General features: G+C 59.5%; 1 long non-coding RNA gene across 1 annotated transcript; it reads left to right on the plus strand.

The window, feature by feature from the left end:
• The first annotated feature begins 9,188 nt into the window (after positions 1-9,188).
• Positions 9,189-11,455, plus strand: LOC136022061 (uncharacterized). Its single transcript, XR_010615994.1, has 2 exons — positions 9,189-9,469; positions 9,714-11,455. It is a non-coding gene; the product is annotated as an uncharacterized LOC136022061 (long non-coding RNA).

Below are 11,455 nucleotides of genomic sequence, written 5' to 3' on the forward strand. Positions count from 1 at the left end.
GCTGAATCTCTAGTCACTAGTTTCTCCCACTGCAGGGAGTGTGAGGGGTTTCATACTCCCCCCCTACACCTGCCAGACTGTTTGGAGCCCACAATTGCCATCACTTCTTACACCATGGACAACGCTTCTGCGTGGGGAGGGAGATCCTGCCCTGGCTGAACTGCGGAGTCCCTCGCTGTAGGAATGAGCAGACTAGTGGTTTATATCTCACTGCTGGATGGAGTAGGTAGATGATGCAAAGTATTTCATGTGTAGGTTATCTAGAGGTCTTGGCACTCTGGGCCTGCGTGGTCTGGTGCAGGGGACGTGGAAGCCAGCTGATCACAAAGGAATCTGCCCTTAGATAAGCCATCTATAACTGCAGCTCTCTGAAATAATATTTTTCCCCCTGAGATAATTCTGTAGCTGGAAAGTTCAATTTTGGTTTTTTGTAGACAAATAGTGGAAAATCACTATCTGGTGAAATACAGTGGCTGAAATCAGATGGTGAAAGCACCATCTGATGTGGGATGAAAGCAGCTGCAGCAAGGGAAATGCGTTGCTGTTGCGAAGTGACAGTGGCAGCAGCACCGAGGTGATGTGTTCTCTGTCCTGCTGTGGTTTGTAGAGCTGGCCCAGAAAAGAGCCCCAAGCACTCGAGCACAGCTTCCTGCTGGGGTTTGGAGCAGATGTGTGGCTGGAGAAGACTGATGTGAACATAGGGAGGCTGTGTGGGGTCACAGTGCTAGTTGAGACAAAACACTGCAGAGAAAGATGCCGTAAACCACATTTCTCCTGGGGACTTGCAGACTTGATGCTGAAGTGAAGAGTATTTGCTGGGTGCAGACCACGACCAGGTCAAGTTGGTGGTGGGCTTTTGGGCTCTAGCAGACATCTCCAGGAGCTGATTGCCTTTTGTGGAAGAACCAAGGGTGCTTATGCCCCTGGCCTGGGGGTTACAGTCTCCTCTGGGAAAGATGGAACAGCAGGTTCACATCCTTTGGGGAGAGGAGGGAGCTGATTTTCACACACCCCCGGGGAACATCCAAAGCACTTGCGTTACTGATGCTTACCCTCCAAGCTTCCTTGGTTGCAGAGACTTGGGCAGGAGATTACCCTGGTAGGTCAGGTCTGTGGAAGAAAGGTGTGACTGACTCCACAGGATGCTCAGATTTAGACATTTTAAGGCACAGACATCTGGGCCTTCGAGGGTAGTTTTGGATTGGCTGTGCTGTGAGAAGCACGGGGTGAGCCGGGACCCCCCAGGCAGTGTTCATCTCCAGCAGAAGTGTCCAAGAAAGCTGCAGCCAGTGCTGTCTGGTTGTGTGAGGTTGAGGAGAGCTGACAAGGTTCAGAACGAAAGGGATCAAGGAGGATGAGATGGGCAGCATTTTCTACAGCTGAGGGGAGATGGATCTTGAGTGAGGCTGCAGCTACAGCCAAATTGGAAGAATGGTGGGGGTAGATCACCCATCCCTGCCAGTGTTCAAGGCCAGGTTAGATGGGGCAGCCTGCTCTAGTGAAAGGTGTCCCTGCCCGTGGCAGGGGCCTGGAACTGGATGAGCTTTAAAATCTCTTCCCACCCAAACCATTCTGTGATTCTATTATTCGTCATGCTCTTAATATGACGAATATATGATTCAGCATATTATTATATGACAGAGAGCAACGACCCTGGGCATGGCCAGCTTCGAAGCCTCACCCTTCAAGTGCCACGCGGTGGCAGCACGGCTTCGTGAAGCATGGCTGGAGGCTGGTGATGGAGGGAAGCCGCTGGAGATGGACCAGAGCAGGACAGACCTGAGGCTCGTGCATTTTCTGCTGTATTTCACAGTGCCATGCCCTCCCTCTAGCTTACCTGGCTGTGTCCCCCTTCCCTGACTCCAGGGATGGACACGCTGGAGCTGTTCAGGGCTGGAGGCACATTGCAACTCTTTCCACAGTGCCAGGCCAGCTGGTCCCCTGGCCCCATGGTGCAGAGGAGGTGACGAGAGGGCTCCGTGCAGGGCCTGCACAGGGTGGGCTTGTTTGGCTTGGCTGGGTGTGAGTCTGCAGGCACGGTGGTTCATGTTTCCCTTCCGGGGGAGCAGCAGTCTTGCAGTAATGCAGTTACTGCCCAGCACTGGGAACTTTGCTTAGTTGTCCCCAGGGAGCAGTGAACATTGTCACTGTGCCTCTCGTGGAAGGTGAAGGGGCTTGTAAAGCCTGCAGGGCCCTCACCCCTTGGAAGGCATGGCAACTACTCCAGATTATATAGAGTTCAGAATGGGGTGCTGCAGTGAAAGTGCAATAGAGGCAGAACAGCAAGGTGAACAGGCTGAGCCCTGGTGGGCTTTCAGAGAGAGCTGCACCTCTTCTGCCTGCAAGCAGCTCGCAGTGCTCCCAAGCACTGGGTGCCTCTGATAGGGTGAACCGGTGAGCCTTTCCCTGCAAGCTTGCTCACTCGCCCACACACACACCACATCTCTCAGCCCACGCCACCCAAGTGATTCATTGCTTCCAGGCTGCCAGAGCTGAGTGTTGGACCTCTGCAAAGCACGCTAAAATGAGCGTTTCAGTTAGACATGAGCCCTGGAGCTGCCAGCGGTTTGTAGCAGCAAAAAGCAAACAGATCTGGATCTTTATTTGCTGAGAAAAGTAGGGCAGGGAGCTCTCACGTTGAAGAAATAGGAAAGATGTGCGGTGGCAGTAATCAGGAGAGAAAGCGTCAACGGGGCAGGGAGCTGTGGATCTGAGTCAGTTGAAGACGGCTCCTCCCCCTGCACCAAAATGACGTTAAAACCTTTGAGCCAGGCCTGGAAGCCCTGCGGGGTTGGCACCGCGGCCGCCCGGGGCCGGGGGAGGCCAGGGCAGCCCCGGGCAGCGCAGGCAGGAAGCACGAGCCAGTGGGTGCCTTGGTGCGGGTTTTGAGAACCGATACCTCTGCTCTGCCTCCGGCTGAGAAAAAATGACTCTCCCAAACCGCAGCGCGCTCCGTGCTTCCACGCAGAGCAGCTGCTGCTGCTGGGAAATGCCTGCCTGAGCCCTCCCCACCTGCACGGGAGGCCCCGAGGCTCTGCCTTTGTCTTGCAGCTTGGGCGAGCTGGGCTGCACATGGAGGGGGATGTGTCGCAGTGCCTTGGGACAGCGGCTGAGGGGTGGTGACACCCCCGGCTGTGCTCCCGTGGATGCTCTGTGCATGCCGTGGCAGGGGTGCTGCCCAGGGTTGACTGCAGCAGCGTCAGTGCTGCTTCATCCCAGATCTACTCTCCGGGGCTGCCTCACTGCCTTCCAGTGCACAGCCTCAGACTTTCCCTGTGTGCCGGGGGGGGGCTGGTGACCGCAGGGGTGTGGAGACCCAGGGGGTAGGTGCTGGGGGGATAAACCCAATTAAAACAAACGCCAGCTTTAAAGTGTTTTCCTTGGAAGCCAGCTGAGGAGACCTTGGCAAGGTTGAGGTGCAGGGAAAGATGAGCTGGTCCCTGTGCTGCCAGCCCAGGGCTTGGGGGAAGCACTGCTGGAGCGAGGGTGGCAAAGCCACAGTGCATGCCGTTAATGGCAGCCCACCCTGCCCATCACCTCTGCGTCAGCACCCATGGGGAGAAGCCACCAAGGCACCTGATTGTGTCTGATGTGGTGGGGAGAGCAGGGGCCCGCGGCCAGCTTTCAGTAGCAGCCGTTTGGATGGGCTGCAGAGGGGGAATGGGTGCAGGTTTTGGAGGTGCAGGTAGGTGTGAAGGCTTTCAAAGCATGCCAAAAGTGGGGCACATCTGCCTCATGCACGGTCCTAAGGGGTTCCTGGTGCTCTAGCAATGGCAGGCAAAGAATGGAGACGTGTTCCTGGCTGAGGGGATCTGCAGGGAAAACAGGGAGCTATGATGTATGATGTATGATGTCCTCTGGCTGTTTGCCTGTCAGGAATTACAAGGGAAGGAGGAGGCTTTGCTTTGTGAGGGACAGACAGGCTGGTGGGCCGCCGGTTCCTGAAGTAGGACTGCAAAGAGCACGTGAAGATGGTACTGTCACCCCTGCATGTTCAGTGCTGCCTGCAAGGTGGCCCTAAGCTGCTTCATGGTGAATACCTCTAAACCTACTGATATGCTGACGGAGTTGGGGTCTTGGCATATGGGGGGACACAAGAAGCTGTTGGAGGATTCCAAACCTCCTCTGGGCTGAGACTCTCACCTCCCTGGTCTGCTCCTGCAGTTCTGCTTCATGGGAAGGGGAGATGCCAGGCGTTGGTGGGACAGAGTAGGGTCTTACCCTGGCTGTGGAGGTTTCTGGGGGTGCATGGTTCCTTGTGGCAAATGGCAAAGTGAGACCACAGTGAAGTCACAGGAGGGATTTGAGAACCCGGTGGTATCTGCCTTGTCCCCAGCTCTACCGGGACCTCCTGCTGCATCCTGAGTGGTACTCGTCCTTCCTCCTTTCGGCCAGATGCGCATCACCGAGGCTCTTCCCAAAGTAGGCACTGGGTTTTTCCCCTGGAGGGAATTGTCCTCCGGTGTGGACAGTGGCAGAAGAGTTGCTGAGAAGCCAAACGGAGCCCTGGACACACGCTGGGTGAGGACATGGCACCTCCTCTGGGAGTCCCCAAACAGCTGAGGTGCATGGCATGGGGCAGGGTGTCAGCAGGAACCAGCCCCCCGGCCAGGCTGGGCCTTTGATACTGCTCTCTCAGCACCGCCTGGCCTGGCTGCTCTGGGAAGGGGCCATCAGTGCCAGGTCTGGGGAGATGTTCCTGGCAGCCTTTGGTGCCTGTCCCTGGCTCCTCAGGGTCTCTGGACCTCAGCGATTCTCATGCCTTGTGCCAATGTGGGAGCAGGCACTGCTGGGGAAGGAGGGACTGTCACCACAAAGCTCAGCCCCACATCTCCTGAGTCTGTCCTGCCCCGGCAGGTCCAGAGCACAGCTTCATCCGCTCCCCATGTGGCTGTTGGGTTACAAGAGGAAATGGCTTTAACCTGCCAGAGACTGAGATGAGCTCTTAGGCAGAAGCTCTTCCCTGTGAGGGTGCTGAGGCGCTGGCACAGGGTGCCCAGAGAAGCTGTGGCTGCCCCATCCCTGGCAGTGCTCAAGGCCAGGTTGGACACAGGGGCTTGGAGCAAGCTGCTCCAGTGGGAGGGGGCCCTGCCTGTGGCAGGGGTTGGAGCTGGAGGAGCTTTAAGGTGCCTCCAACCCAACCCAGGCTGGGGTTCCATGATTCTGCATCCCAAATGGGCCCCCCCTGTGACGTTGCACAACCCTTGGGTCAAGGGGGGAACGGCAGTCGTGGTCTCTGCCGCAGCGCTGGTGCCAGGCCCCAACCCGTGTCCCCACCTGCGAGGCGCTGCAGGGGACTCGGGGCGCGATGGGGCCCCGGTGCGTGGCAGCCAACGGCCGTGTGCCCGCCATTGGCGCAGCCGGGCCGCGCGGTGTCTATATTTGGTCAGGTCGCGCTCTGCCTAAATTTGGTCACCGCGCCCGCCCCCCGCGGCGCTCGGCCCCGCTGAGGTTTCCCCCCGCGCTCGCTGGGCTCCCGCCCGCCTCACCCGGCAGTTTCTGGTTGACTCACTTGTAACGGCCCTGCCGGCACCGGTGCTCCCTGGGGACGGGCAGGGTGCGGGCAGCGGGACCAGGCTGGGGGCACGTCCCGGCGCCTGGCAGGGGAACGGGGCTCAGCCCCATTCCTGCTTGGGTGCGGAGGTGGCCCTTGGCTGTGCCGGCAGCGCTTCCTTGTGCCTAGCGGCGTGGTGGCAACGACCTGACCCCCCCAAAATCTCTCAGGGGCTTTTGGGCACCCCCCATTTCTTCGGGGCAGCAGTAGTAGCCCTCCCCATGCTCTCCAGGAGCATCACCAGATTGGAGCCTTCTGCCCCATGGGTCTTTTCTTGAGGACACCCATTGCACTGCAGAGCAGAGGGAACTGTGCCCATCCGTGCGCCTCTGTCCCCTGTTCTTAGAGGCAATATGGTGGCTTATGCCGGGAATGCAGTCATTAGTCTTCAGTGTTAACAGCGACATGACTGTAGCTCTCTTGGGGTCTGGCAGAATGGTGGCCAGCAGGCGCTGCTGGCTGTGGAGCAAGTGGTTGGCAGAATCCCATTCCCAGTAGGCAGTGAAGGGGGCTCAGGGAGGCTTCAGGTGAGACCACCCGCTCCCTCCTCCTCCTCCAGCACCGCTCTCGGGCCCACGAGGAGCCGGATAGATGGGAGCTGCACAGGCATGGCTGGGCAGCAGGCAGCTGCCTGCCCCGCACAGAGCTGGGACCACTGGCAGGAGTTCATCTCCTTCCAGCACGGCACAGGGCTGAAGGCAGCCGGCCTGGCTGCCACTTCCCCTGCGTGCAGCGAGCTCTGCGACCGCAGGCGAGGAGGGGAAGTTGCTGCAAGGAGCGATAAGAAATATCAGGGCTTTCACAGCGCCTGGGCTGTGCAGCCTGACAAGGGCCCTTCCCCCTGCCCCTGTGCCGGGGCCGGCGCTGCTGCTGCCCCCCAAGCCCCCGGCTCCTGCTCCCCTGTGCCTGTCGATACTGGGAGAGTTACTGGAAAAGCAACAGCCCATGTCCCACTGGGCAGCGGGGAGCCCGGGCCCTGTGGGGCGGCAGCAGCGGTGCATCCACGGTGCTCAACACAGAACAAGACCCGGGTGGCACACCCGGGTGCCGGGATGCTGCGGGTGTCCAACCTGCATCTGCATGACCCGAGAGAAGAGCAGGGGAGGGTAGAGCTGGGCGAGCAGTGCCGTGGTGGGAGATGGTTTGTTTTAAGGAGTGCTGGTGGGCTGGGGAGCGGCACCCTTGGGAACAGCAGCAGCCAGCACCCCGGGATCCATCCGCAAGTCCTCAGGTGGCCAGGGTGTGAAGAGGGGTCTCAGGAGCATTCTAGGGACCAGAAGCCCTCACAAGGTCCTCAGTGGAGGAAACACAGCCAGCGCAGCCTCCCTGAGCTTCAGAACACCTCTGTGCCCTCAGCACAGGGAGCTCTTTTGGCCAGGCCAAGCGCTGGGGGTAGAAATTCCTGCAGCCTCGTTCGCCAGTTGGTAAAATTAACCAACGGCCGGGGGACGTGGGAAGTTCATCATCATTTGGAGGCTTGGAGACCCAAAGAACCAGATCGGCCGATTTCCTCCTCTCCGAGAGGTGGTGCAGGCAGTGAGTGGCTGCTGCTGGCAGAAGGAAACCAACTCGGGACACCCAGAATGTCATGTCCCCTTGCTTGTGCTGGGCCAGGGAAAGAGGAAGCATTGCCTCCCCCCACTTCCCTGCTGGGAAGGCGCCAGTGGCCATCCCACACGCCTCCTCGGCTCCTCACTGGGTGAGCAGTGCTCTGCTGAGAGCCCCGTTTTGGGAGGGCACAGCTCCTTCCCTGCAGCATCCCCAGCGCTGGCCACGTGCTTCACCCTGCCCATGACATCCGTCTCTCCGGCGCAGTGTCTCCCAGCTGCCTCCATTAAGAAACATCATCGTGCTCTGCAACGTGGTTAGCATCAAATGGGTCTTTCCTCACCTCCACCCCCTGCCCCCAGCTCTCTGTGTATAGCAAGAGCCGGCCTGTTGAAGCAAGTCATGCTGCAAGAACTGTGGCCTTGACCCCAGAGCACTCGGAAAGTCCCCAGCAGCACCTCTGGGACCAAAGCTTCCTCTGTCTGCCCCCAGAAAGGCTCCTTGTCTCTGCTGTAAGAGCATGGTTGCCTGTACCTCTGCACCTCTGACACCCAGTGGTAGCACCCACCACCCCTGGGGACCTGCCCACTGCACTGGACTTGGGCTGCTGTCTCAGGGGAGTCTCTGGTTTGGGAGCAACCTGCTCACACATCCACACTGATGTTCACAATTGCAGGTGTCCTCAGGAGGGATAATTCAGGGAGCTCAGAAGGCATTTGGGCCAGCTCCACGTGGGACCAGCGGTGCGTGTGGTGGCCTCTGCCGCTGGCAAGGAGCTGCTTGCCACAAGCAGAAGCAGAGGGATGCTCTCCCGGGTCAGAGCTGCACCAGCAAAGGACCCTGTGGAGACGTCACCTGCTCAGATTTCACTGCTGAACGGCTTGGGGAGCACCATGTCCCCAGGCTGGTGACCATAGGGGATGCGGATGGGCACAGGGCTAGCAAAGGGTGGGAGACAGGGCAGACCGCTGGGGCCAGCTGGGCAGGGGGACAGGCTCACTCCAGGCACTTACGGTTTGGGGCTGTTTTGTCCCAGTGAAACTTTTGGAGCAGTTCAGTCTCAGTGTGAAAAGAATTTCCCAGCCATTTCCAAAGTTTCCCTTTCCACCAAAGCCCCCTCTGCCAGCTCGTGTGCTGCTCAAGCCAAATCACTTCTGCCTGTGCTGCTGCTCGGTTATTTTTGACTTTGCTCTTCCGCTGCCTTCTGCAAACCTCGCCATAGGTTCATTTTGTTTTGCATTTCCGTCCAGCTTATCAATGTAGAGTGTGAATAACTTTAGCCTAAAAAAAGAGCTATTTGCAAAGCCACGTGGAAACCATTGCACAGGCAGATGCAGTCTCATTTAAAGTCACTTTTGGGGCTTTAGCTCATAGTTTTTAGACTAGTTTCATGGGCAGCTTCACCTGACACTGTGGCAGGGCATGCTTCCAGCATGCAGTGCAGTGCTGGCTATGCAACCCCCCTGCTCTGCGACACACAGGAGCTCCAGCCCTGGTGCCACTGGGCAGTGCTGGCTACTGCAACCCGGGCATGCAAACCCTGCAAACCTGGCCTTCGCTTTACTTCCCAGGGCCTCACGTCCCCGTCAGCCGTTAGAGCTGCCCGGGGCTGGGGAAGTTTAGTGTTGCAGAGCATGGAGCGGGTGAGAGGCTCCAGAACGCCTCTTGGGCAACATGTTTAGGGCTCACAGTCCATTGGTACCCGCATCCCCACCTTCTTTGCCCCTATACTGGGCAGCACCCTGAATCCTGCAGACCCCTCCATAAGCTCTCTCCGTGCTCAGGAACGTCTCACTCCTGTGCAGGTCCCACCACCAGGATGGCGCGAGGGGCGATGGTGGAGCCCCACGGCCATCCCGGCCCTCACACAGCTGGGAGGGGGCGGGTTTGGTTCCTGTCGCCCTGTGCAAACAGCCCCTTTTGCTCTGTCTTTGTGTTTTGCACAAACATGTTTGTCGCCCTCAGCAGCGAGGCCCAGGAGAGCGCAACTGGCTGCTCTGCAACGGCTTCCGGTGCTCGTCGGCAGCCACCACTCGCCCCTCGCCGGGCTGGCTGCGGTTGGGCTGCGGGGTGGTGCTGGGTGGGACCATGCACCGTTATCTCCTCGGCAGCTACGGCTCTTCCTGTGGTTGGGGCCACGTGGGCAGGATGGGGTTAAAAGCGGCCCCACGACGCACAGGAGCCCATCGCTCCCTGGCCGCCACCATCACCCCACGCAGCACATCACCACACCGGCACCTGGCATGTGCCACCAGCACCCAGCGTGGGCCACCGGCATCTGGCATACACCACCAGCACCCAGCACGCACCACCGGCACCCGGCGTGGGCCACCGGCACCCAGCGTGGGCCACCTGTGCCCTGACCCGGTAATGGGGGGACCCATCCAAGGTGCCCACTTGGCTCTCAAGGAGGAGCGTGGGGTCTCCTGGGGTGCGGTGGCCATGGCCCCGATCCCACTGTGAGGGGTGGCAGCGGGTGCTGGGGGCCGATGACGGGTAAGGGGGTGCCCCCGTCGCAGGAGCGGGGTGCTGGGGGGAGGAGGCACCGCGCTGGTGGGTGGGTGGAGGCAGGAAGCACCCGAAGCAGAAGTGACACCCAGGGGGGTTTCAGTGGCAGCAGGAACGAGACTGGGTGACATGGAGGCTGGCGGGGCAGGAAAGGTGAGGCTGGCGGGGCGAGGGTCCGCGTGGCTTCGGGTGCAGGGACCCCCGATTGACCCCCAGCACATGGCGTGAAGGGCAATGGAAGCATCGAAAGTGTCTCCATGTGGCTGGCAGATGGGGCGAGGTGGAGTCCCATGGGGAGCCGCAAGGCACGGAGCTCCTGTGGCTTCAGGGGCAGGGGCATGGGGCAAAGTGTTCTCGGGAAAAGGAGGCAGGGATGGCACCTCATCCCCTATGAGGGCATTTCAAGGGTGATGGCGATGGGGCTTTCCATAGAATGCCCACCGTGGAGACAAGGCAAAAGAGTCCTCTGTGACCAGGGTGTCGGTTAGGTTAGGTCCGCTCATGGGAACACGGCAAGGGGAGTCTTTGTGATGCAGGTGGGATTAGAGGGACAGTGATGGAATTTGGGATGGGATCTCACTTTTGGGATGCGGATGAGGGGGTCCTCAGAGACCAGAGTGGTTTAAAAGGCAACAATGGAGTTCAGGGTGGGATTCCGGCATGGGGACAAGGCAAGGGGGTCCCCTATGAAAGGGTATGGGGTGGAGATCTCACCATGGGGGCAAAGCAAACACGCTCTCCGTACCCTGGATGAGGTCTGGAAGGGTCCCCACCAGCAGGGACAACGCAGTTGGGTTCTCTGTGATCAGAATGGGGTCTGAGGTGGAGTCACCTGCTTTGGGGACAAGTCAAAGTGGTCTCCTATGACCCGAATGGAGTATTAGGTGGATTCCTCTCTTTGGAGGTAAGTGCAGACTTACTCCTATGACAATAACGGGGTCTGAGGTGGGGTCTTTCCTTTTGGGACAAGTCAAAGCTGTCCCCTGTGACCAGGATGGGGTGTTAGGTGGCTTCTCTGCTTTGGAGACAAGGTGAGGAGGTCCCTTGTGCCCAGGATAGGGCTTGAGGTGGGACAGTGAGGTGTAAGGTACAGTCTTGCCCATGGGGACAAGGTGAGGGTGTCCCCTGTGCCCGGGATGGGGTTTTAAGGGAGACAAGGGAGCACAGGGAAGTATCTCCCCCGTGGGGACGAGGATGGCGCCCATGCCTGGCAGGAGGTGATGCTGCAGAGGCTCCCTGTCCCCTGTGATTTGCATCCCTGGCCGTGCTGGCACTGAGGGGGGCCCTCGGTGGGACACAGGGGGTGTGGGACGTGGCCCCGCGTGGGCGGAAGTGAGCACATCGCTGGAGGAGAGCGACTGCCGGACACGGACTGAGAGACAGTGCAGTCACCCATAAAGTAGAAAGCACTACTAAACAGCACTGCAGGGTGTAGTGTTTCCTACTTTATGGATGAGTGTACTGTGGGCTACGGAGAAGAGAGCACTGCCACGACCCACGAGCCCATCGCAGGTTATCCGAGAGAGGAGGATGGGCTGTGCCACATGGGAAGAGGGGCCCCATGGCGCGGTGCCCCACGTGCGCAGCGGAGGGGCCTGTCGGGTTGGAGCGAGCACCGTGCTGGGAGGCCAGGTAGGCAGCAGAGCCTCCAATTCGCGGTTTCCCCCCACCCCCCTCTTCATCCTCTACGTGGCAAAGCCCTGGGAAGAGCTGGGTGGTGATGGCCGCGTGCCGTGGGGCGAGGGACGGGACGTGGAGAGGGGCTCCTGAGCGGCCTTGTGCTGCCAAATGACTGCTGGGTGCAGCAGGGCGGGTGGCTGCTCAATAAAACTCTTCCGGTGTTGA

The sequence above is a fragment of the Lathamus discolor genome, chromosome 14, assembly GCF_037157495.1.
Source record: "Lathamus discolor isolate bLatDis1 chromosome 14, bLatDis1.hap1, whole genome shotgun sequence".
Lineage (NCBI taxonomy): Eukaryota > Metazoa > Chordata > Aves > Psittaciformes > Psittacidae > Lathamus > Lathamus discolor.